The following is a 26,900-nucleotide window of genomic DNA, read 5'->3' on the forward strand; positions in this document are numbered from 1 at the left end:
GCCTGCTTGAAGCAGGCGTAACTTGTATGCGCCGCCTCGCATCCCCTGGCACAGGCCGCAGTGCCGGGGGACTTGGGACCGCCCTCCCGGCCCGCCCCCGAACCGTTGCCACACCCCCAGACCCGCCCACTCCCTCCCCTTTTACGAAGCCCCGGGACTTGCTCGCGTCCTGGGGCTTTGCGCACGCCGGCGGCCTATGCAAAATAGGCTGCCGGCGTGCAGGGCTTTTGAAATCTAGCCCAATATTTCTTGAAAATAGTTCTTTAATTGTTCCTTTGGAGAGATAATTTTGCACTTGGGGAAAGTTTAATATCCTTAAGTTGTTATATCTTATAGAATTTTCTGTACTTTCCACTTTCTTCTCAAGTTTAGTTTCTCCTTTAATTATTGAAAGCTGCACACTTTTATCTGTTTTATTTCTTCTTCCACTTTTATCAAATTCACTGTATGTTGATTTATTTCTGGTGTTAAATTGTATAAAGCAGTTTGCATTTCTTTTCTATTTGTAGACAAGTTTACTATGGTGTGTTGCATCGACGTTATCGCCTGCCATATCAGATCCATAGTAACAACCTTTGGTTTTTCACTTGGCTCAAAAGGTAACAAAGTTAATGCATGAGAAAGAGATGTACTTAGAATGTCTTGGTTTCTTTGGGACTGGGCTTTCTTCACAACTGTTCCAGCTACTATCTCGCCGGAACCAGCTCGGGCTTCGCCGAAAATTCCCTCCACTTGTGGGGAGGAGATGAAGGGGCCTCCCGCCCTCTCTAACACCGTTGTTGTTCTGGCTTCTCCCTCCCCGATAGGACATCCTTCCAAAGACGCCATCCGTCCTCGCTGTGAGTCTGGGTCCGCAGCTGTCTTGGCGTGACCTGGTGGAGTGGGAGTTGTAGGAGCCCCTGGACTTAGAGTATTATCTCCCTGGAGCAATGGCGCTTGCTCGACGGGATACTCCGAATGTGGTTGGAAGCCCGTCAGCGTTCTTTGAATTAGTGCGGGTCTTACTGGGATCGGGGCACCCTCTCTTACCCTGCCTTTACGCTTGGTATGTGGCGTCTTCCGAGGCCGGCAAACAGGAAAAAAAGTACTGAAAGTCACAACGCTACTGGAGCTTCACAAACCCGCGTCTCCCAGGAACAGCATCTTGGATCCGTCTCTCATTATGACCATTTTGTCTCTTCGGCCTCCCAATCTCATCCTTCAAACCCCTCCAAATGTTACAAAACTCGGCAGCTAGAATTCTTACAAATACGAATAAAAGAGATCACATCACCCCCATTCTCAAACTCCTCCATTGGCTTCCAATTAAGCAAAGGATTCTTTATAAAGTGCTTACAGTAATTCACAAATCAATTCACAATATATCCCCGCTTCAGTTAAGCACCCAACTACGTCATCACTCTTCAGTTAGACCCATCAGAGGAGCTTACAAAGGCACTCTTCATGTTCCCTCAACAAAATCCTCGCTCCAGAAACGTACCATATCTACTGCTGGCCCCATTCAATGGAACGCGCTCCCGCCAGATATCCGTCTAGAGATCTGCCACTCCACATTCAAAAAGAAACTTAAAACCTGGCTCTTTAAGCCTTTACAGGACCATAAGCACTTTTTCCCCTACAACCAGCAAGAGTTCCTCATCATATCATTCTTCAGGATCTACTTGACTCTGTATCCATTCTCTTGCTGCAGGTCTCACGTGACATCTATTGTTTTGCTTTTATGTTTTTGTTTTTATTTATACTGCTCCATGAGATTTGTTAGCCAATTTGTTTACATTACAATGTTTATTCTGATCTAGTTTACCCTTTTCCAAGTTCCACAACCTTGTTCTATGTAATGCCTATTGGCAAAAATTTATGTTCAGTTTCAATGTAAACTGATGTGATTTGTATTTCATACAGGAACACCGGTGTATAAAAATCTAAAATAAATAAATAAATACATACATTTTTTGGGGCTCTCAGGCAATGATCTTAAAGTGGAGCTAAAATTGGCAAATGAGATGGAGCAGATTGTGAGGGAAAAACTCCATAGCAAAATGGTGTGAATTCTGCAAATGTAAGATGGCGCAAGCTTTATTACGTGGCTTAGCTGAATATTGGCAGAGGGAGCTTGGTGGAACTGTGACTGAAGTTGAAATGGGGCTTCTATTTTTGGAAGCTGCACTCTAAGGAAATGCAATTTAAAATTTTGCAACACAGTCATGCGGATAGTATTACGGTCCTGCCCGCGAGGAGCGCGGGCAGGCCCTCACCTTTAGGCGGCCAGTCGGGCTGCTGACGTCGCTGATGCTGCGGCAGTTCCCCCGGGGCATCCGGGCTCCTCTCCGGCCGTCTTCTGCTTCCTGCAGCGGGGCCAACCCGCCACGAGCGCTTCCTCGTGGTCGGGACCCTCGCTGTCTCTCCGGGCTGTCCCCGGCGTGCTCCGCCGCTCCTGGGGTCCTTAGCCGGCAGGGAGGGTGTCCCTGCCGGTGCCCATCGCTGCAGTCCGGGTCCTTGACCGGCAGAGAGGCCGTCCCTGCCGGTGCCTGCAGCCAGCTTCACTTCCTGCTTACCTGCTTCAGTTATCGTGGCTGGGAGCCGTCCCAGCAGCCTGCTACCGTGTTTCCCCGAATATAAGACAGCGTCTTACTTTCTTTTTACCCCCAAAAGTCCCACTATGTCTTACTTTCAGGGTATGTCTTATATTGGAAAAACAGTCGAATTTTTTAAATACCTGTCGGAGGGCCGCGTGGGTCCAGGCGGCCGGCGGGAGCCGGGTGGTCGCGTGTTAAATCTAGGCCGCGGGCGGGTGGGCGCTTGTTCCAGGCGGCGGCGGCGGGGGGGGGGGGGGGGGGGTGGACGCGCCTGTGCGACCCCGTGACGTCACGGCATGTGACTGCCTTGAGCATCGAATCGCAGGGGTCGCATTCATTCACTGCCGGTGGGGGCTGCCCCACCGGCAGTGAATGAATGCGCGCCTGTGCAACCCGGCCTAGATTTAACACGCGACCACCCGCTGCCCGCCGGCCGTCTCGAACTAACGCGCGTCCACCCGCCGCCTGGAACAAGCGCCCCCCCGCCCGCGGCCTAGATTTAACGCGCGTCCACCCGCCCCCCCCCCCCCCCGCCGCCGCTGCCGCCGCCTCGAACAAGCGCCCACCCGCCCGCGGCCTAGAATTTACGGTAACACGCGACCACACCGGCTCCCGCCGCCAGCCGCCTGGGACCCACGCGGCCCCTCGACAGGTATTTAAAAAATAATTTTTTTACTACGTCTTACTTTCGGGGGATGTCTTACATTAGCCGACCCCCCTAAAATTCCCATTACGTCTTACTATCAGGGGTGTCTTACTATCGGGGAAACACGGTATTTCTCCAGCTGCAGGGCAGGGCTGCCCCGACGTTCCTCTGTTTCTCCACGGCTCCTCCATGTGGCTGGGAACGCCACCAACAACCCAGTACACATCTCTCCGGCTTCCTAGGGCGCGAGCGCGCGCCTCCCGTCTGTTCTTCAAGGGCCAGCCAGGTGTGGCCCCCTGCTGGCTCCTCCCTGGGCGTTGTCCACCTCAGCTCTACAAAGGGATTCCGCGTCCAGTCTGTCTTTGCCTTCGCAAGGAGTTGGTCACTCCTGAGATCCTCGTTCCAGGAGATGCCTTGTGTTCCAGCCTTCTGCAAGGTCCAGTATTCCATGTTTTCCGTCGAAGCTTCCTGTCCAGTGTTCCAGTCCTGATGTCTTCAGTTGTTCCAGTCCTGATGTTCGCCTGTTCCTGGCTTGAGGTCCGATTCCTATCCAGTATCCATGATCCAGTCCAGATATTACAAGCCTTGCACCTGTTCCTTGAATATCCTGAAAGCTAGCACCTTGATCCTGTGTTCTCCAATGTCCTGGTACCTCGCGGCAAGCCACGCCGTGGTCCGTGACCAACCCTCGGGGCGGGCTGGTTAGGGCCATCTGTGATGCAAGCCATGTACCTCGTTTCCAAGTCTCTGAGAAGTCCTTGTTCCTGACCCTGTATCCTGCCTTGGCTGCCGGTGCGCAGCAATCCAGCTTCTCCCCTGCGACCTTGATGTCGGTGCCAGATCCAGTTCCTGATCCAGTCCTATATGTGCTGCCCTTCGTCTCTGTCTGGCTCCTGAGCCTTCTGGCCTGTTGGGCCCTGGAGTGGCCAACAGGTGGGATTCGTCCCTGCGCTTTGGAGCTTCTGTCCTGCCAGCCGTCGGGGCTTCGGATGTCAGTATCCCAGCATCGGAGTTCGCGTTGCCTGGTTCTCTCCTGCATTTTCCCATTCTCTGTGTGGTCCGTGACCTGCCCCCCAAGGCAGTGTTGGGGATGCGTGGGACAGGGTGGCTCGTGTCTCAGTCCCAGGAGTGGTCTGAGCAGGGTACCCTGAGGGACTGTGCTCAAGTCTCCCTTCAGTCCTAGTTCCTGAGTCTACATCTGCACCTTCAGTACCTCGCTTCTGAATCTACCTCTGTATCTACAGTACCTCGCTTCTGAATCTACCTCAGCACCTTCAGTACCTTGCTCCTAAGTCTACGTCAGCACGCCCAGTATCTTGTCTTTGAGTCTTCGTCTGCACTTCCAGTATCTTGCTTCTGAGTCTACGTCTGCACTCCCAGTACCTTGCTTCTGAGTCTACGTCTGCACTCCCAGTACACTGCTTCTGAGTCTACGTCTGCACTTCCAGTACCCTGTTCCTGAGTCTCGTCTGAATCTATGTTCCAGTCTTCGCTACCCTGGCCTCTGTCCGGCCTGCCGCTTCGTGCCGTACCCTGCGGCAGGTCCGAAAGGGCTGGGAACGGTCGGAGGACTGTTCACAAGACCAACATTGTGTTGTTGGGTCTTCCGAAGCGTGCAGGTCCGGAGGAGGGCCTGTCGCCTGGTCATCACTCCAGTCTTGCTTCCGTCCTACCATGCTCGGGCATGCCACGCCTCCCGCGGCCCTCTTCGGAATCCTCTGGGGTCGAGCCGCGGCCCAAGGACACACCTCTCTCAGGAAGTGGGATCGCTCTCCTAGCGCTCCACAACAATAGGATATGCTTACATAAAATGGGGATGGTGGAGGCAGAGGACTGTAATAAATGCAAATTGGATAAGGAGTCCTTTGTCCATCTTTTACTTACAAATCACAAGAACGTTTCTTTTTGGGAAAAGATGATTACAACAATAACAAAGTGTTCAAACATTGCATTGCCATTCCCGGGGAATGGTATGGATGAACTGCGGTCTGTAAACTCCGTATGTTTTTATTGTAATAGCCTCGCTTATGGCACATAAATGCGTATTGACAGAATGGATTACTGAAGCTTCTCCTTCTTTCCCATTGTGGAGGGAACAATGATCCCGCTTATGCAAATAGAAAGATATGAAGCATGTTTAATAGTACCTGAATGTAATCCGCTTTGATGTACACTTTGAAGGGCCGAAAAGCAGAATATAAAAATCTAAATAATAAATAAATATATGATGATGATGATGTATAACATACAGGCTGAATATGTGACTATCTGACAGGGGCTTTATGAAACCCTACCCCAGGTAGTCAAAAATAGACTTGTAGAATTGGGGTTATTCTGCACAACAGGAATGTATGGAGGAGCAGATAATTATCAGAGGCCTGATTGATTATTATTTTGCCCTTGGCCTTACTCCCTCTGAAGCAGTATTTCTATCCATTGGCAAATGGACCTTATCTTTAGACGTATGTATTGCCGAGTCAGTTATATGTGTCCCATGTCCCACTATATATCCGGTCCAGCTTTTCTATTTAAGAGCCCTTTGTCCTCTTAAATCAGTATGAATGGTAAAGTGCTGCTGACATGCACACTTCACATCAACCTCCAGGTGCTACACAAGCTCTGATGAATCCCTTAGTTTTAATCTTTTTTATTGAATTTTGCAAAGAAAACAAATTGCATATAAAAGCAAGCATAAGTGGTGAGTTATTTCTGCACACCACCATATGAATAGCCAAGTACACGGTACTTACATCGTACAAGCAACAATGCTTATTATAAATAAGACTCACAAAACCCACCTGCAACCACCGTCCCCATTCCCAATGGATGTGTCAACAGTCATTGGAGAAAAGCCCCAAATTATTGAATCAGCAATTCAAGGAAACGTTCCAACAGGCTACGATAAATTATTCAGTAACAGGCTACGTGCTCTGTGTGGCAAATACTGTAAATATGAATCCCAGTGTTAAAAGAACACTTTATGTATTTAATCACATCTCCAGATTCATTATATTTCTCCATAAGGCAAACACAGTATAAGGTATTTCTCATTTGCACAAGGATGGGAGCGTCAGGTATTAGCCAACTCTGTAAACTCACTTCTTCAGCCAGAATCAACACTTTCTGCTCAAACAACCCTGTGTACTTATCTTTAAAGCATATGTCCCCCACATCATCATAAAGAAAAGAATGGTCCTACACAGGTAACATTGTTTTCGTTACTTGAAAAAATGTGCTTTTTACCAACCTAACTTCTTTTTCACTCAAGCGCTCAGTTAGACTCTGGAATTCATTACCAGAGGATGTGTTTAAGGCAGTTGGTATAGCTGGGTTTAAAAAGGGTTTGGAACAGTTTCCAAGAGAAGTCAATAAACTGTTATTATGCAAGTAGACATAAGAAATAGCCAGTGCTAATCTCTGTGTGTGATAGCAGCATAGGTTTATTTACTATTTGGGACCTTGCCAAGTACATATGACATGGATTGGCCACTGTTGGAAACCAGATACTGGACTTGATGTACCCTCGGTCTGACCCAGTATGGCAAGTTCTTAAGTTCTTAACTTCCAAAAATCCTGGATAGGTGAACATGACCAAAATTGGGGCCCTAAGGTGTAAATCTCATTTTGACACTTTACGCATTTATTAATTTTAATGAGTTGTGCTCATTGTTGGGAATGAAAGAATCTCAAGAGAAACTTGTATTGTGTCCAAAAGTCGTTTAAGGAGAGTGGAGTGATTCACCATGTCGAATGCTGCCGAGATGTCGAGGAGTATTAGAAGGAAGGAGTGACCAGAGTCCATACCCATGATCAGGTGATCTGTGAGGGAGATGAGGAGGGTTTCGGTGCTTAGTGATTTGCGAAATCCATACTGCGATGAGTAGAGAATGTTGTGGTCTTCCAGGTATTCTGATAATTGGGTGTTGACTATTTTTTCCATTCCCTGTACGTACCTGGATCAGTCCAGACAGTGGGTTATGTCCCCAATCCAGCAGATGGAGTCAGCACAAGCTTTGAGGGGGCGTATCCATATATACTACTACCCCCTCTGCAGGAGTTCAGTATCTTCTGACTCCAGCAGATGCGAGTAGGGGAATCAGGCTTCCCCTCCTTTTCCTTCACTTTCTTGCTTGATTATGGCTTGTTGTTGTCTTTTTCTGTGGATCAAGTTTGTATCAAGTTTGTATTAAGTTTAAAAAAAAAAAAAAAAAAGGCAGAGTTCTTTCAACTTCTGGGGAGTGGCTTATCTTCCTTGTCTCTTCTCTGCGGCCTTGCTGTTTATTTCTCGTTGCAGCCAGGGGTAAGTTTGTTTTTCCTTTGTAGTTTTTTCCTTTACAGCTCAGCCCCCGGTGCCCGCGAAAGCCGTGGAGCCGGCCCTCTTCGCTCTTTACTTCCCTCACCCGCGGCCATTTTACAGCTCCTCATGGGCTGCTGAGCCATTTAGGGAAAGATGTCTGGGGCGGGTCGTGTGGCCAGGAAGGCCCCCCCCCGCGGCACCCTCCTCTATTTTCAGACAGCGGGCAGTGCGGGCCGACCGGGCCCCCCCCGCAGCGGCGCCTTTGTGCGCGTGGCCCCCCCGTGGCTTTTTCTTTTCTCCTGCAGCGATCCCGATGCCGCGGCCGTCCTGCTGTGCGGCCTGCGGAGACCCGGGGTCCCGGATTTCCCGGGAGGGCATCTGTGCACGATGCCTTCCCGGGGGGGAAGGTACCTCACAGTCCCTGACTGATTTCTCTTTTTTGCCCGGGCGGTTGCGGGCCGGCCACTCCGCCATTTTTGGCGGGAACGGCGGCCATTTTACATTCTGAGCGCCCTGAGGCGCAGGACACGAGGGGGAACGGATCCCTGGAGGCCACGAGGGAGAACGGATCCCTGGAGGACTCTACCAGCGGGGGTGTTCCCCCGATTTTGGTGCAGGAACCAAGCACCCAGAGCCAGGGAGCAGGAACCACGCCGCCCCCGAAGCGCACCCGAGCAGGCCGGGGTTCTCTCCGGAGTTTATCTTGCTCATGCATACCGCTTATCTGCAGGGGCTGGAAGCACCTGTGGGACCCCCCCCCCCTAAGATCCCTCGGATGTCGCCCTCGACGCCGGCCCCCCCCGACCCTCCGGGAGTGGGGGCCTCCCGCCTTCCTACCCGGGTCCGATCCACGCCCGCGGCAGTGGGCGCGGTGCCAGACCCAGCGGGACATGGACTTGACCTCCCGGACGGGGGACAAGGGGACGGCACACAGGAGGGGGATGATCCACGTACCCTACGCCTCTTCCAGAGGGAAGAGCTGGACGACCTCATCCCGCAGATCATCCAAGAATTAGATTTGGATCCGCCACCAGACCCCGCCTGCCCCAGTAGCTCCCGCTGTCATCACTTCTTCAAGGAAGGGAGATCCTGTCCTGGCGGCACTCCGGCCGAGGGCTCGGGCTTTTCCCATTCATGACTCGTTTTTACAACTTCTCACCAGGGAATGGGACACCCCGGAGGCCTCCCTGAAGAGCAGCCGGGCTATGGAAAAGCTGTACCCGCTCCCCGAAGATTTCTGGACCTCATCAAGGTCCCAAAGGTGGACTCCGCAGTGTCGGCGGTCACGAAGAGGACGACTATCCCAGTGACGGGAGGTGCGGCGTTGCGGGACACACAGGATCGTAAGTTGGAAGTTTTCCTTAAGCGGGTTTTCGAGGTCTCCGCTCTGGGTATGCGGGCGGTGATGTGCAGTTCGCTTGCCCAGCGGGCTAGTCTCCTTTGGGTGCAACAACTCCTCACGTCTCAGAACCTGCCGTCCGATGAGGCTGCCTAGGCAGATCGGCTAGAAGCCGCAGTGGCGTATGGGGCGGACGCCTAGAACGACCTTTTTCGGGTCCTCGCAAGATCCATGGTTTCGGTAGTGGCAGCACGACGACTACTGTGGCTACGCAATTGGGCGTCTGATACGTCCTCTAAGTCCAGTCTGGGCTCTCTTCCCTTCAGGGGCAAGTTCCTCTTCGGGGAGGATTTGGACCAGATCATCAAGTCCCTGGGGGAGAACGCTGTTCATCGGCTGCCGGAGGATAGGTTTCGACCATCCAGAGCATTTTCTTCTTCTCGGACCAGAGCCAGAGCGCAACGGCGCTACAGCGGCTACAGACAGACGGGCTCCCGGCCATCCGCCCCCAGGTCTCAGCCCTGGTTGCGCGCCTTCCGCGGGCATCGGCCCGCACGCACTACTCCCGGAACCGGGAACCCCTATACCAAGTCTTCACAATGATGCCAGTCTCGCCCACTCCCCTGTCCCCAGGATTGGGGACCGACTAACGTATTTCTAAGCGGAGTGGGCACGGATCATCTCGGACCAGTGGGTCCTGGATACCATAAAACGGCTACGCATTGGAATTTGTCCGCCCCCCGCAGGGAAGGTTCATCTTTTCCCCCTGTGGCTCGGACCTCAAGAGAGGAGCGGTGCAGCTGACTCTGGACAGACTCCGGGAGATAGGCGCTACTGCGCCCGTGCCCTTCGGAGAGGTGGGCTCGGGCCACTATTCCATCTATTTCGTTGTACCAAAGAAGGACGGTTCCTTCCGGCCTATCCTAGTCCTCAAGGAAGTCAACAAATCCCTTCGAGTCGTTCGGTTCCGCATGGAAACGCTCCGGTCAGTGATTGCGGCGGTGCATCGGGGGGAGTTCCTCGCCTCCCTGGACTTAACGGAGGCCTACCTGCACATTCCCATCCGCCCGGACCACCACAGTTTCCTTCGTTTCAAAATTCTGGACCAGCATTTTCAGTTCACGGCTCTCGTGTTTGGATTGGTGCCGGCGCTGCACACCTTCACCAAGATCATGGTAGTTGTGGCGGCAGCTCTCCGGAAGGAGGGCATCCTGGTTCATCCTTATCTGGACGATTGGCTCCTCCGGGCGAAGTCATTCGATCATGGACGCTCAGCGGTGACTCGAGTAGTACGGTTTCTACATTCCCTGGGATGGGTAGTGAACTTCTCCAAGAGCTCCCTCATGCCCTCGCAACGCTTGGGTTTTTTTTGGGGGCAACTTTCGACACCCTACTGGGCAAAGTTTTTCTGCGCCAGGACAAAGCTCAATCCTTGCGGGATCACACACGACGGTTCTCTGCGTTACCAGAGCCCACCTCCTGGGACTACCTGCAACTCCTGGGAGTGATGGGGTCCACCATCGACCTTGTACCTTGGGCTTTTGCGCACCTCAGGACCTTACAGTGGGCGCTCTTCTCCCGTTGGAAACCAGTATTGCAGGACTATCAGATGATTCTCCCGCTCCCACAGAAACCAGAGCGGTCCGGCTAGCTCTGCGACATTTCCTCCCGCTTCTTCAGAACCGAGAAGTCAGAATCCTATCGGACAACGCTACCACCATGGTCTACATCAACCGACAAGGAGGCACGCGCAGCCCGCAGGTCGCGCTCGAGGCGGCGCTGCTGATGCAATGGGCGGAGCGTCATCTCGTCCGGCTAGCGGCCTCGCACGTCGCCGGTGTGGACAACGTCCAGGCGGACTTCCTCAGTCGTCAACTGCTGGACCCGGAGAGTGGTCTCTCTCCGACAAAGCAATGCAACTTCTCGTCCATCGGTGGGGGGCCCCCCACTTGGATCTGATGGCGTCCGCTCTCAACGCCAAGGCTCCACGCTTCTTCAGTCGCCGGAGAGAGCGCGGAGGGAGTGGATGCCCTGGTCCTCCCGTGGCCGCCATATCTTTCTTTTCCACCATGGCCCCTGGTGGGCAGGATGCTCCGCAGAATAGAAAGCCATCAGGGGACCGTGGTTTTCGTCACCCCAGAATGGCCCAGGCGACCCTGGTTTGCGGACCTGCTACAGCTGGTGATCGACGGGCCAATCAGGCTGGGGCACCTCCCCCAGCTCCTACATCAGGGCCCGGTATTTTCCGAGCAGGCAGAATTCTTCTGTCTTGCAGCCTGGCTTTTGAGAGGCGCTGCCTCCGGCGTCGGGGCTACCTGGAGGCGGTAGTATCCACGCTATTGCGGGCACGAAAGACATCGGCCTATGTTCGAGTCTGGAAGGTGTTCGAGCTGTGGTGTACCAGCCAGGCCACAAGACCCGCTAAGGCTTCTGTACCTCAGATCCTTCAGTTTCTACAGGCGGGGGTGGAAAAAGGGCTCGCCTATAATTCACTACGGGTTCAGGTGGCCGCCCTTGGTTCGCTGTTGAGCGATGGGGGCTCTCTTCTACAGCATCCTGACATTGCTCGTTTTCTCAAGGGTGTCAAGCATATGCGTCCTCCGTTACGGGACCCTTGTCTCTCCTGGAGTCTTAACCTTGTGCTTTGCTCCCTGTCGGGACCACCGTTCGAGCCGCTGCGCAGCGCAACAATAAAGGATCTCACTCTCAAGACTGTATTTCTTGTGACCATCTGTTCCGCTCGACGCATCTCGGAGATGCAGGCTCTGTTGTGTAGAGAGCCCTATCTCCGTTTCTCCGACTCTGGAGTTTCGCTTCGCACCGTTCCCTCCTTCCTTCCGAAGGTGGTTTCTGCATTCCATGTGAACCAGACGGTGGAGTTGCTGTCCTTCTCTTCCTCAGAGCCGAAGTCTCTCCGTCTCTTGAATGTCAAGCGCACTCTGCGCCTCTATCTGGAGGCTACAAATGAGTTCCGAACCTCTGACCATCTCTTTGTAGTCTGGGCCGGTCCTAAGAAGGGGTCTCAGGCCTCGAAGACTACCATTGCCAGATTGCTGAAGGCCGGCATTGCTGCTTCCTACATTGGGGCGGGTCGGACTCCCCCACCCGGAATCGTAGCGCATTCTACACGTTCTCAGGCGGCTTCCTGGGCGGAGGTTCGCTCGGTATCCTCGCAGGAAATTTGTAGGGCAGCCACCTGGAAATCGTTACACACGTTCTCGAGGCACTATCGTCTGCACCTCGCCTCTTCGGTCTCTGGACACTTTGGCGAGCAGGTTCTCCGAGCAGGCCTCGCAGGACCCCACCCGATTTAGGGAAGCTTGGGTACATCCCACTGTCTGGACTGATCCAGGTACGTACAGGGAAAAGAAAATTATTATTTACCTGCTAATTTTCGTTCCTGTAGTACCATGGATCAGTCCAGACGCCCCACCGCGTTTGGGTTCTTGATCCTGCTCAGCTCTGCGCTGCTTCTTGCTCGCAGTGTTCTGAGTCTTCACAGTTGTTTCTTTTCGCTGTTTTTCACAGCTCCCTACAAGTTGGTAGGATGTTTGCAGTTACTTGTTGCGGTTACAATTGTTTTCATTATCTGTTTCCACAAACTTGATCCTTCGGGGGTTTCTACTCGGGCTTTGATATACTCGATACTGAACTCCTGCAGAGGGGGTAGTAGTATATATGGATACGCCCCCTCAAAGCTTGTGCTGACTCCATCTGCTGGATTGGGGACATAACCCACTGTCTGGACTGATCCATGGTACTACAGGAACGAAAATTAGCAGGTAAATAATAATTTTCTTTTAAGGAGCATATTCTAGAAAAACATTTAAGATATTGAGGAAGGGTCATGCCCAATCTCACATCCTGTCTCCTGTCCCTTTCAATTTTTGGTCACATTAGCCAACGTCCTCCCTGGTTTACTACTGAAGTCAAAGAATTTACTTTTATAGTATAGCAAATTTTTCCTAGCCCATTGTTGTAATAGAGAATTGAAAGTCATTTGCACAGTTATAAATGTGTTCTTATTAGTAGAAGAAGGATTCATTTCAAACAACCTCTTGATCAAAAAATTAAATAAGCAAATAAATAAATACATTCATTTATAGAAGAGGGATTCATTTCAAACAGTCTCTTGATCAAATAAATAAATAAATAAATGCACTTGTTGTTCTAAGTTTATACCCAAAGTTTCTGGGATTTTTAACAACACACACCAATTGTTCTAAGTTTAGAATCTCATTCAACAAAGAACATTTAGAATCTCATGAGCCAAATATCATCATATATGCTATAATGTTGCCTCTTAAAACCACTTTAGCTGTTTCCCAGAAAACGATGGGATAGGCCCTGTGCTCTTTATTAATATCACAGAATTCCTCCCATTCCTTAAATCTCAGATAATGTATAAATATTTTGGGAAGCCCCAGGAGGATGAAACTTTCCAAATCCACATGGTCTGAAGTTTCCAGAGAACCTTTTATATAGATAGAACCACCCTGGAGAATTCTGACCTACTTACCAGCAGGTAGTCTATACATGAGAGATATAGGTATTCCATCTCAAGAGGGTGGAGAGCTCGCTGAACATTTACTACGGCTAAGGGGTAGTTTTAAATGCCTAAGTGCGATGTGCGCTGGGCCTATTTTTAAAAGGCCCGGTGACATGCTTAAAGTGCCGGGACGCATGTATGTCCCGGGGCTTCGAAAAAGGGGCAGAGCTAGAGGTCCCTGGCACAGCAGCCATTTGCCGCTGTGCCGGGGGATTGCGTGCCGGCAGGGTGCCAGCGCACGCAACCTGCTCCTGCCCAAGGCAGGTGCAAACAGTAAGTGAAAGGAATGGGGGGTGTTAGAATAGGGCTAGGGGGCGGGAAGGTTAGGGGAAGGGGTAGATAGGATAGAGTAAGGGGAAGGGAACAGGTGAAGGCTGTGGGCGTTGGCGCATGCAAGATGCACTAGTGTGCACCCCCTTGCGCTCGCCGACCCCCAATTTATAACATGCGCGCACCTGCGCACACATGTTATAAAATTGGGCGTCCATGTGCGTGCACCGGGTAGCGCGTGCACATGGATGCCCGCGCGCAAGTTCTTAAAATTTACCCTTATATGTCTTTGCAAAGCAAACAAAATATTATATCTGTTAACTACAGATCTTATAGAAACATAGAAACATAGAAAATGACGGCAGAAGAAGACCAATCAGCCCATCCAGTCTGCCCAGCATGCCTGATACATTCCAAGAGGAATATCTCACTTGGGTTGTGCATCATCCATATTCCCAATAAAAGTTATGGACTCCGCTGCCTAAGTTCCAACCCTTAGTTCTCCAAAATGATCAAATCTGCTGCTTACTCCACCTCCAGTATATGGCACCAAAGCCATTATCTACTGTCTGGCTCCCCTCTAACACCCCCAACTGTCCTGTCCACTCTATCTCCCTCCCACGCCCACCTTACCCTCTGCTTACTCTCCTGCCCACCAACCTTTTACAACCCTCCTCAGGTAATCTTCCCAAACTAACCCTAAAACTCTTAACATCTTCCAAATGAGCATCACCTCTCTACAGATGTATAAATGACGTCTGACCTGAGGGAACTGCATTCCTCATCCCATACCAACATATACACAGGATTTATGAAAACAAGAACACGTCAACTTCTGAAATCCCCACCTAGATCAACACCCCTGTTTTTATGTTCAACATAAAAAATATCCTCATGCTTAGTTTTCAACTTGATAAATATGAACGGATCATCACAATAAAGCATATTATCCCAGGACAAGCAGGATGCTAGTCCTCACATATGGGTGACGTTACTGATGGAGCCCTATTGCGGGAAAACTTTCTGTCAAAGTTTCTAGAAACTTTGACTGGCCCTGTGAGGCCACTGAGGATGCCCAGCATGCCATGATATTCTCTGCCACAGGGGTCTCTCTTCAGTCTTCGTTTTTTCCGTGCTGCTGTGAGCATCACGGAGCAAGGAGCCTTGTGAGTTTTTCCTCACAGTATTACCTGACTAAAAAAAGTCATTTATTTCTCAAGAAATTTTCTCCCATAGGGGATCTCTCTCAGATTTCCACCGTCTGGTGTGAAATCGCACTCTTGTTTTTACTCTTGAGTAAAAACTTTCTTTCACATTTTCTTTTCCCTTTTTTCATTGACGGCTGTCGACAAAAAATGGCTTCCGGTTTTAAAAAATGTCCGGTTTGTAATCGGACAATGTCTATAACAGATCCACACCTCAAGTGTGTTATCTGTTTAGGAGATAAACATGATGTCTCAACCTGCCCTCAATGTGCAGAAATGACTCCCAAAGGAAGAAAACTTTGACAGGAGAAGATGGAACATCTTTTTCACCTACAGCTTCTTCCTTCTCCTTCAACATCAACAAAATCGTCTCCGGAGGGGGTCACAAAGCGAATATTGTTGAAAAATTGTTGTCTGGAGGGGTCCGGAGATCATCCATCGCCATCGACATCGATCAGGTCAGTGATCAAAGATTGACCAAAACATCATCACCGACATTGGCACACACCGACTCCAGCGACACCCCTCTCCCGGAAGAAACCGACCGCTAAACGGCTTAAGCCTCAGGAAACTCCGCTACCCTCGGCGCCGGGGCCTATACCTCCTTCGGTCGAACCTCCACAGGGTGCTGTGGAGCAAGTATCGACACCTATACCACCACCACGTTCAGCTGCTCTGCCTGCACCAGCTGTTTCGCAGGAATTGTCCGACTTTATCAGACAAGCGGTACTCCAGGCCCTTAAAGAACAGACGCCTATTCCGGCGACCTCGCCGATGCCGGTGTGATCACCGATGCTGGTTCTTGAACCAATGCGGTACCTTTACTGATGCCGGTGATTACACTGAAGCCGGTGACCCCGTCGATGCCGACGATTCCGTCGATGCCGTTACCTACAACCGATCCAGTTAAGGTGATGCTGGCACGACCACCAAAGATACCGACACCATCGTCGATTCCGGCACCGACACCATCAATGCCAATCTCACCCAGGGACCCGGGACATCCAGAACTGGCACTCTACCAACTTATAATGAAGAGATTTGATGAGTTGGTCGGTGCTCTTCCTCCCAAACCTGGGAAAGAACACCCTGTGGAATCACCCTTTGAAGATCCACAACCAGTTCCTTCAGGGCTTCCTCGACCGCCCAGAACCTCTCCAATTTCTCCACTTAGACAAGATCCATATGATACTTGGAGTGATACACACTCAGGTACCTCATCTGAAGCTTTCATGACAGATCCATCCCCATCGGATCCAAGGAAAAAATCTCCACCAGAAGATTATCATTCACAACTTTTATCCAGGAAATGGCTGACACCATACCTTTCACTTTGGTCACAGAGCAGGACGTAAGGCAACAAACATTGGAGGTTCTCCAATTTGTAGACCCTCCAAAGCAAGTGGTAGCCATACCAGTCCATGATGTCCTTCTCGACTTGCAACATCGGATTTAGGAACAGCCATGCTCAGTGCCTGCTGTTAATAAAAGAATGGACAATACATATTTGGTACAGTCTGCTCCTGGCTACCAAAAATCACAGCTTCCCCACCAGTCAGTAGTGGTAGAGTCTGCGCAAAAGAAATCCAAGAGGATAAGGCCACATTCCTCAAATCCCCCCAGGTAAAGATCACAGATTCTTGGATTCCCTGGGGCAAAAAGTCTTTCAAGGAGCCATGTTAAATTCTAGAATATCTTTGTATCAATTATACATGACTCGGTACCAAAGAAATCTGTGGAAGCAGATGCAGGACTTCATACCATCGCTTCCATCACAACATCAGGAAGCAGCCCAGGCACTTATCCACAAAGGACTGGAGGCAGGCAAGTACTATGACGGCTTCGAGACAGCATCCAGAGTGGCTGCATCAGGTATAAGTGCAAGACGTTGGGCTTGGCTTAAAGCCTCAGACCTCAGGCCTGAAGTCCAGACAAATTAGTCGACCTCCCATGTCTGGGAGATAACCTCTTCGAATCCAAAGTACAGGATGCATTTGCTCTATTAAAAGAGCACACGGAGACCCTGCGACAACTTTCCTCAATTCTGCAGGATCCACCTTCACAGCCATCTCGAAGGCCTCAAAGGAAAGACCCTAGAAGAGTCTTCTACAGTCAGAGACGGTACTACCCTCCAACAGCTAGGAGCAGATCTTCTAGGCCACAACAAAGGCCTCAGCCCAGACAACCTAGGGCAACTAGGCCTCAACCTCCACCACAGACGGGACCGGCTGCTGGCTTTTGAGGCCTTTCCCAGAGACCAAAGCCATCTCTCCAATCCTCATCCAGAGCTTCCGGTAGGAGGTCGAGTATCCTCCTTTTCAACCATTGGGTTCAAATAACAACAGACCAATGGGTACTTGCAATAATATCTCGAGGCTACCAACTCAATTTCCTCTCAGTTCCAACAGATTCTCCTCCGAGACCTCTTTTTGTAAGAGAAAATTTATTTATTTATTTATTTATTGTCTTTTATATACCGGTGTTAGTAGGTACATCACATCGGTTCACATTTGAACTAAAGCATAGAAAATACATCATAACAGGTAATGGGAAACTGGGAAAGGGGATAACATAAGTGCAGCATGGAAAGTTAGGTTAACAAAACAGCCAACATAAGTTGAGCATAGGAATCCTTAACGGCAGGATAGGGGTATAATACATAAATGCACATGGGAAGACATTTTTGTGATAGGGGCTATTCAGGGTAGGCTTTTCTGAATAACCAGGTTTTTAATTTCTTTTTAAATTTGATAGTACAAGGTTCAAGGTGCAGGTCTGGAGGCATGGAATTCCAGAGTGTAGGGCCCGCAATTGAGAAGGCACGTCACGTCTGGTGGCCAGGTGGGCTGTTTTTAGGGAGGAAACAAGTAGAGTGCCTTTATTAGTGGTTCTGGTGGGCAGGGTGGAATTGGTGGCGATTAAAAGGAATGTCTAACCAGTTGGAGTTGTGAGAGTGAATGGATTTGTGAACAATAGTTTAGGGCTTTGTAGTGAATGCGGGAAGGGATAGGGAGCTAGTGTGATCTCTGAGGATAGGGGTGATGTGTTCAAATTTACAGGTATTATGAGATGATTCTTGCTGTTGCATTTTGCAACATTTGAAGTGGTTTTATTGTGGAGTAAGGGAGCCTTAGGAGGAGTGCGTTACAGTAGTCCAGTTTGGCTGAGTTGGTGGCTTGGATCACTGTACAGAGGTCCTGGGTGTATAGCAGGGGTTTGAGTTTCTTCAGGACGTTGAGCTTGAAAAAACCTTCTTTAGAATGGAGTTAATGTATTTCTTCATATTTAGTTGATGATCGAGAAGAACTCCAGGTCCCTTACGAATGGTTGTGTGCTGAGGGTGTGTTAATCCTAGGGTCAAGAGATAGGGGGGCAGAGGGGCTTGTGGAGAGATGAGAAGAAGTTCGGTTTTGTTGGTATTGAGTGCTAGGTGGAGGTTGGTGAGTAGGGAGTTGATGGCGGTGAGGCAGTGATCCCAGTGTTCTAGGGCATCAGCAATAGAGTTTTTGAATGGGGATGATGATCTGGACATCATCAGCATAGAGATAAAATTTAAGTTGCAGTTCTGAGAGGAGTTGGCAGAGTGGGGTAAGGTAAATGTTGAAGAGGGTGGAGGATAGGGAGGAACCTTGTGGGACTCCTTGTTGTAGGGGATGTGGGGTGGAATGGCATCTCCAAATTTGACTGAGAACATGCCATACTGGGTCAGACCAAGGGTCCATCAAGCCCAGCATCCTGTTTCCAACAGTGGCCATCCAGGCCATAAGAACCTGGCAAGTACCCAAAAACTAAGTCTATTCCATGTAACCATTGCTAATGGCAGTGACTATTCTCTAAGTGAACTTAATAGCAGGTAATGGACTTCTCCTCCAAGAACTTATCCAATCCTTTTTTAAACACAGCAATACTAACTGCACTATCCACATCACCTGCAACAAATCCAGAGTTTAATTGTGCGTTGAGTAAAAAAGAATTTTCTCCGATTAGTTTTTAAATGTGCCACATGCTAACTTCATGGAGTGCCCCTTAGTCTTTCTATTATCCGAAAGAGTAAATAACTGATTCACAATTGCCTGTTCTAGACCTCTCATGATTTTAAACATCTCTATCATATCCCCCCTCAGCCGTCTCTTCTCCAAGCTGAAAAGTCCTAGCCTCTTTAGTCTTTCCTCATAGGGGAGCTGTTCCATTCCCCTTATCAGTTTGGTAGCCCTTCTCTGTACCTTCTCCATCGCAATTATATCTTTTTGAGATGCGGCGACCAGAATTGTACACAGTATTCAAGGTGCAGTCTCACCATGGAGCGATACAGTGGCATTATATTTTCCGTTTTATTCACCATTCCCTTTCTAATAATTCCCAACATTCTGTTTGCTTTTTTGACTGCCGCAGCACACTGAACCGACGATTTCAATGTGTTATCCACTATGACGCCTAGATCACTTCTTGGGTTGTAGCACCTAATATGGAACCCACATTGTGTAATTATAGCATGGGTTATTTTTCCCTATATGCATCACCTTGCACTTATCCACATTAAATTTCATCTGCCATTTGGATGCTCACTTTTCCAGCCTCACAAGGTCTTCCTGCAATTTATCACAATCTGCTTGTGATTTAACTACTCTGAACAATTTTGTGTCATCTGCAAATTTGATTATCTCACTCGTCGTATTTCTTTCCAGATCATTTATAAATATATTGAAAAGTAAGGGTCCCAATACAGATCCCTGAGGCACTCCACTGTCCACTCCCTTCCACTGAGAAAATTGTCCATTTAATCCTACTCTATGTTTCCTGTCTTTTAGCCAGTTTGCAATCCACGAAAGGACATTGCCACCTATTCCATGACTTTTTACTTTTCCTAGAAGCCTCTCATGAGGAACTTTGTCAAATGCCTTCTGAAAATCCAAGTATACTACATCTACCTGTTCACCTTTATTCACATGTTTATTAACTCCTTCAAAAAGTGAAGCAGATTTGTGAGGTAAGACTTGCCTTGGGTAAAGCCATGCTGACTTTGTTCCATTAAATCATATCTTTCTATATGTTCTGTGATTTTGATGTTTAGAACACTTTCCACTATTTTTCCTGGCACTGAAGTCAGGCTAACCGGTCTGTAGTTTCCCGGATCGCCCCTGGAGCCCTTTTTAAATATTGGGGTTACATTTGCTATCCTAATAGGTTTGAAATTTCATTTTGTTAGTTCCTTCAGAACTCTGGGGTGTATACCATCTGGTCAAGGCGATTTACTACTCTTCAATTTGTCAATCAGGTCTACCACATCTTCTAGGTTCACCGTGATTTGATTCAGTCCATCTGAATCATTACCCATGAAAACCTTCTCCATTACGGGTACCTCCCCAACATCCTCTTCAGTAAACACAGAAGCAAAGAAATCATTTAATCTTTCCACGATGGCCTTATCTTCTCTAAGTGCCCCTTTAACCCCTCGATCATCTAACAGTCCAACTGACTCCCTCACAGGCTTTCTGCTTCGGATATATTTAAAAAAGTTTTTACTGTGAGTTTTTGCCTCTACGGCTAACTTCTTTTCAAATTCTCTCTTAGCCTGTTTATCAAAGTCTTACATTTAACTTGCCAACGTTATATTTTATCTTATTTTCTTCTGTTGGATCTTTCTTCCAATATTTGAATGACGATCTTTGGCTAAAATAGCTTCTTTCACCTCCCCTTTTAACCATGACGGTAATCGTTTTGCCTTCTTTCCACCTTTCTTAATGTGTGGAATACATCTGGACTGTGCTTCTAGAATGGTATTTTTTTTAACAATGACCATGCCTCTTGGACATTTTTTACTTTTGTAGCTGCTCCTTTCAGTTTTTTTCTAACAATTTTTCTCATTTTATCAAAGTTTCCCTTTTGAAAGTTTAGCATGAGAGCCGTGGATTTGCACACTGTTCCTCTTCCAGTCATTAAATCAAATTTGATCATATTATGATCACTATTGCCAAGCGGCCCCACCACTGTACCTCTCTCACCAAGTCCTGTACTCCACTGAGAATTAGATCTAAAATTGCTCCCTCTCTCGTCGGTTCCTGAACCAATTGCTCCATAAAGCTATCATTTATTCCATCCAGGAACGTTATCTCTCTAGCATGTCCCAATGATACATTTACCCAGTCAATATTGGGGTAATTGAAATCTCCCATTATTACTGCAATACCAATTTGGTTAGCTTCCCTAATTTCTCTTAGCATTTCACTGTCCGTCTCACCATCTTGACTAGGTGGACGGTAGTATACTCCTATCACTATAGTCTTCCCCGACACACAAGGGATTTCTACCCATAAAGATTCAATTTTGTATTTAGTCTCATGCAGGATGTTTATCCTGCTGGACTCTATGCCATCCTGGACATAAAGTGCCACACCTCCTCCCGGGTGCTCCTCTCTGTCATTGCGATATAATTTGTACCCCGGTAGTGCACTGTCCCATTGGTTATTCTCCTTTCACCATGTCTCTGAGATGCCAATTAAGTCTATGTCATCATTTACTGCTATACATTCTAATTCTCCCATCTTACTTCTTAGACTTCTGGCATTAGCATACATACATTTCAAAGTTTGTTTTTTTTTGTATTTTCATTCTGCTTTTTAACTGATAGGGATAAGTTAGAATGTTTTAGCTCAGGTGAGTTTTTAGTTACAGGCACTTGGACTACTTTTCTTATTATTGGAACCTCACTGTCGGGATGCCCTAATTCTAATGCATCATTAGTATCCTTTGAAGATACCTCTCTCCGAACCATGCGCTGCTGAGCGACTGTCGGCTTTCCCCTTTGTTCTAGTTTAAAAGCTGCTCTATCTCCTTTTAAAGGTTAGCGCCAGCAGTCTGGTTCCACCCTGGTTAAGGTGGAGCCCATCCCTTCGGAAGAGACTCCCCCTTCCCCAAAAGGTTCCCCAGTTCCTAATAAAACTGAATCCCTCTTCCTTGCACCATCGTCTCATCCACACATTGAGACTCTGGAGCTCTGCCTGCCTCTGGTGACTGCGCGTGGAACAGGGAGCATTTCAGAGAATGCTACCCTAGAGGTTCTGGATCTAAGCTTTCTACCTAAGAGCCTAAATTTGGCTTCCAGAACCTCCCTCCCACATTTTCCTATGTCGTTGGTGCCTACATGTACCACGACAGCCGGCTCCTCCCCAGCCCTGTCTAAAATCCTATCTAGGTGACGCGTGAGGTCCACCACCTTCGCACCAGGTAGGCATGTTACCAGGCGATCCTCACGCCCACCAGCCACCAGTTATCTACATTCCTAATAATCGAATCACCAAATATGACGGCCAACCTAAGCCTCCCCTCCTGGGCAGTAGGGGGAAAGAACTGCAAGGTAGATAGACTATGGCAAAGTGGCATCAAAAGTGGCATAAATATTAGACTAAGGCTTTGCAAAGGGGTAAAGGGATACCAGGCTTCCAGCATTAGCAGGAGTAGAAGAGCAAAGAAGCAGCAAGAGAAAGAAGAACACAGCTGGATCAACTGAACCAAATCATGATGAGCCTGGAAGATGTGGTAGACTTGATTGACAAACTGGAGAGAGTAGTAAATCACCTGGACCAGATGGTATACACCCCAGGGTTCTGAAAGAACTCAAACATTAAATTTCAGACCTATTACAAGTAATTTGTAATCTATCACTAAAATCATCCATTGTACCTCAGACCTATTGATAACAATTTGTAACCTATCATTAAAATCATCTTATGTACCTAAAGATTGGAAGATGGCCAATGTAACCCTATATTTAAAAAGGTATCCAGGGGTGATCCGGGAAACTATAGACACAACCAGCACTGACTTACCAAGGCAAGCCTTGCCTCACAAATCTGCTTTACTTTTTTGAAGGGGTGAATAAACATGTGGAAAAAAGGTGAACCAGTAGATGTGGTGTATTTGGATTTTCAGAAGGCATTCCTCCCTTCCAGGAAGGAAGACTTAGAACCAATGTCAGGAAATATTTCTTCACTGAGAGGATGGTAGATGCCTGGAATGCCCTTCCGAAGGAAGTGGTGAAGACTAAAACTGTGAAGGATTTCAAAAGGGCATGGGATAAACATTGTGGACACCTAAAGGCTAGAGGATGGGAATAAATAAAGCTTAATCGGCATGGAGCTGCTGTTACTACCCTTAACATGGAAGTAACCTGCACGGAGCAGCAGTTACTACCTTGGGAAGCTTGTTGGGAAGACTAGAAGGACCATTTTGGTCTTTTTCTGCCGTCATTACTATGTTACCATCTAAAGTCCTGCATGTGAGGCCTCTAAGCAAACTAAAAAGACATGGGATAGGAGATGATGTCCTTTTGTGGATTGCAAGTTGGTTAAAAGACAGGAAACAGAGCGTAGGATTAAATGGTCTGTTTCTCAGTGGAGAGGTAAACAGTGGAGTGCCTCAGGGATCTGTACTTGGACCGGTACTTTTAATATTTTTATAAATAATCTGAAAAAGGGCACAATGAGTGAGGTGATCAAATTTGCAGATTTATTTATTTATTTAAAAACTTTTATATACCGGTATTAGTATGCATACATCATACCGGTTTACAATGTAACTTTAAAGGTAGAAATTACAATGAACAGGGAGGGCGAACAAGGAGGAGTATACAAAGAGCAGGAGGTGGAGGAATTAAAGCAATAAATAAAAACTGCAACGGACTATTTACAGGAATATACAAGGCGTAGGCAAGATACTTGCAGAAGTCGGTGTACTTAATCAGGGTAGGCTTGTCGGAAGAGCCATGTTTTAAGTTTTTTTCTGAACTTGGCGTAACATGGCTCTAGCCTGAGAGTGGTAGGGAGGGTGTTCCATTGTTTAGGGCCTGCAATGGATAGTGCACGGTCCCTAGTAGAGGAGAGGTGGGCTTTTTTCAATGGGGGAATGGAGAGGGTGCCTTTGTTGACAGTGCGAGTGGGTCGTTCAGTGCGTATAGGACGAAAGGGTTCATCCAACCAATTGGAATTGTGCGAGTGGATGGACTTGTGCACTATGGTTAGATTAAAATTATGCAGAGTAGTTAAATCTCAAATGGATTGTGATGCAGGAGGATCTTGCGAGACTGGAAGATGGGCTTCCAAATGGCAGATGAAATTTAATTTGTGGACGAAACTAAATTATTCACAGTAGTTAAATCAAGCGGATTGTGATGAATTGCAGAAGGACCTTGCGAGACTGGAAAACTGGGCATACAAATGGCAGATGAAATTTAAGATGGACAAGTGCAAGGTGATGCATATAGGGAAAAATAACCCTTGCTGCAGTTACACAATGTTAGGTTCTATCTTAGGAGCTACCACCCAGGAAAAGATCTAGGTGTCATAGTGGATAACACATTGAAATCATTGGCCCAGTGTGCTGTGGGAATCAAAAAAGCAAACAATGTTAGAAATTATTAGTAAGGGAATGGAAAGTAAAATGGAGGATGTAAATGCCTCTGTATTGCTACATAGTGAGACCGCTCCTTGAATATTGTGTGCAGTTTTGGTCATCGCATCTCAAAAGGATATAACTGCACTGGCAAAATTGCAGAGAACAACTAAAATGATAAGGGGCATGGAAAAGCTGCTCTCTGAGGAAAGGCTAAAGTTAGGGCTGTTCAGTTTGGAGAAGAGACAACTGAGAGGGGATATGATAGAAGTCTACAAAATTATGAAAGGACTTGAACAAGTTAATGTATATCGGCTATTTACTCTCTCAGATAATAGAAGGACCAGGGGGTACTCCATGAAGTTAGCAAGTAGCTCATTTAAAACAAATCAAAGAAAATTCTTTTTCACTCAGCACATAGTTAAGCTCTAGAATTCATTGCCAGAGGATGTGGATATAGCAGTTGGTGTAACTGGGTTTAAAAAAGGTTTGAATAAGTTCCTAGCGGACAAATCCATAAACTGCTATGACGGTAATTAATAAGCAATAGTAGCTTGTGATCTATCTAATATTTGGGCACTTGCCAGGTTCTTGTGGCCTGGTTTGGCCACTGTTGGAATCAGGATGCTGGGCTTGATGGACCCTTGGTCTGACCCAATATGGCATATCTTTTGTTCTTATGTTATACCTCAAAGTGCAAAAACAGGATGCCAGCAATAGTGACATACACAATGGCATCACAAGAGGCAAACTGGCACCACCCTAAGTGACATACACAATGGCATCACAAGAGGCAAACTGGCACCACCCTAAGGCACCATGAAGGGGGGAAGAAAGTAGAAAATATGGCAAGAAAAATCCCAAGGTACAGATAAAGTATAGGAGAGGTGCACCGCAGCACCCCAGATTGGCAAGAAGACTTCAAGGGGTAAGAACTGGAGTATGCCAGGAAGGTACAGTGGCAGAAAGAAGTTAATAATCCCAAGGCATAAAACTCATGCATGGCGGCAAGGCCACGTGGCACTAGGATCCGAAGGTGTAGGATAGTGGACATACCATACCATTAAGGCAGAGTGGCATGGGAGATACCACTCATTCTGTTCAATCATACCAATGTAATCCAACACTGTTCCAGTAGTAAATCAAATACAAAAATCTATCAAACCAGAGGAATGGACAAACTAAATAAATAGGAGGATTATTAATGAGACCCTCATATGTTGGAGTGATATTATATTCACTTAATCGTGTTCCACCCTTCTTGGTGAATTCAAAAGGGAACTCAAAACATTGTATTTCACTCATACATTGTAATCATTGGTTGCAATGTGCCATGCTCAAAACCATTTTTTTAGAATTCTATTCTAATTCATTTATCATTTGTTTTTTAGGAACAAGAGCTTCCATTATTTATATTAATGATATTTATCTCAAGAAAATGTTGAGAGCCCTTTCAGTATTCGAAAATGGCAGAAAATTGCTCTGCCCAACGCACAGTGGGCCAGATCTTAAAAAAACGCACGGGCGTAGATTTGTTTGCACAACCCGGCGCGAACTAATCTACGCCCGATTTTATAACACTGCCAGCTGCCTCAGGAGTCACCAGAGGCCAGAAACTCACTTGCTTTGCTTGTTCCCCCTTTTCTTTTTTGTTTTTCAGATGCTGCACCTCCGATCCCGGTAGAGACACGCCCTGCCCCCTTGGCTGACGCTGCTGACATCAGCAGCGTCGGAAAAGCGCGCCAAGGAGTGGTTTAAATCCGGACCAGGACCAGAGGCATCGCGCGCCAGCGTCGCGCGTCGAAGGGGCGTGACAAAGGGGCGTACACCTTGAGCTGCAAATTGAACCTCCAACACAACCATCTGGAACAAAACAGAGAAAAAAAAAACAAAAAAATGAATGAAAAGGAAAAAACGCAAGACACACACCCAATACAGGTCTGCCTGAACCGAGGTTAGTACAAGGACAACTCCACAAGAAAACCCAAAGAATTCTACCATGCGATAAAAACAAAAAATAGAAACTCAAACAACCTCATCCCAATAAAAAGGACATTTAGTGCAAATAATGTAACTATAAACAAATTAATGATGATGATAACTTTCCTACTAGTGAATGCCCAATCCGTAAAGAAGAGATTTCCAATAATCACATATCTACTTTACAACACAAAACCTAGTTTCATTGCAATAACTTAATCATGGTTAAAAAAATCAGACACAATTCTGAAAAATCAAATAGCATAAAAAACTACGATGTTTTCTCAATCCCAAGAACAAATAAAAGAGGTGGTGGCCTACTACTAATCACTGAAAAGAAATTCCAATGCAAACTGTTACCAAACACACCACCTCAGAATCATGAAATCGCAATATTTGAAACTAATTACATACAAATTTGCCTTATATACTGTCCACCAACCCTCCTAGAACTGAACATCTCTCCATTAATTGAATTCCTCACCCTACATCTCAATATTTCAAAACCCTCCATTGTACTCGGAGATTTTAACCTTCATATGGACGTATACCCATTATCAACTACCTGCAAAACCCTAACCGATATAATGAACGCACTAGGATTCAAATTAATTATAGACAATCCCACACACAAAGCAGGACACTCCCTAG

The 26,900-nt window shown here is 47.5% G+C and overlaps 1 long non-coding RNA gene across 1 annotated transcript in view; it reads left to right on the top strand.

Moving 5' to 3' along the window:
- Positions 1-507: 507 nt before the first annotated feature.
- LOC115083489 overlaps positions 508-26,900 on the top strand; it is a 96,062-nt gene continuing 69,669 nt past the window's right edge. The window contains exons 1-2 of the long non-coding RNA XR_003854344.1: positions 508-599; positions 25,930-26,223. This is a non-coding gene — a long non-coding RNA (uncharacterized LOC115083489). The remainder of the gene's footprint in view (positions 600-25,929; positions 26,224-26,900) is intronic.

This window comes from Rhinatrema bivittatum, chromosome 2 (genome assembly GCF_901001135.1).
Source record: "Rhinatrema bivittatum chromosome 2, aRhiBiv1.1, whole genome shotgun sequence".
Lineage (NCBI taxonomy): Eukaryota > Metazoa > Chordata > Amphibia > Gymnophiona > Rhinatrematidae > Rhinatrema > Rhinatrema bivittatum.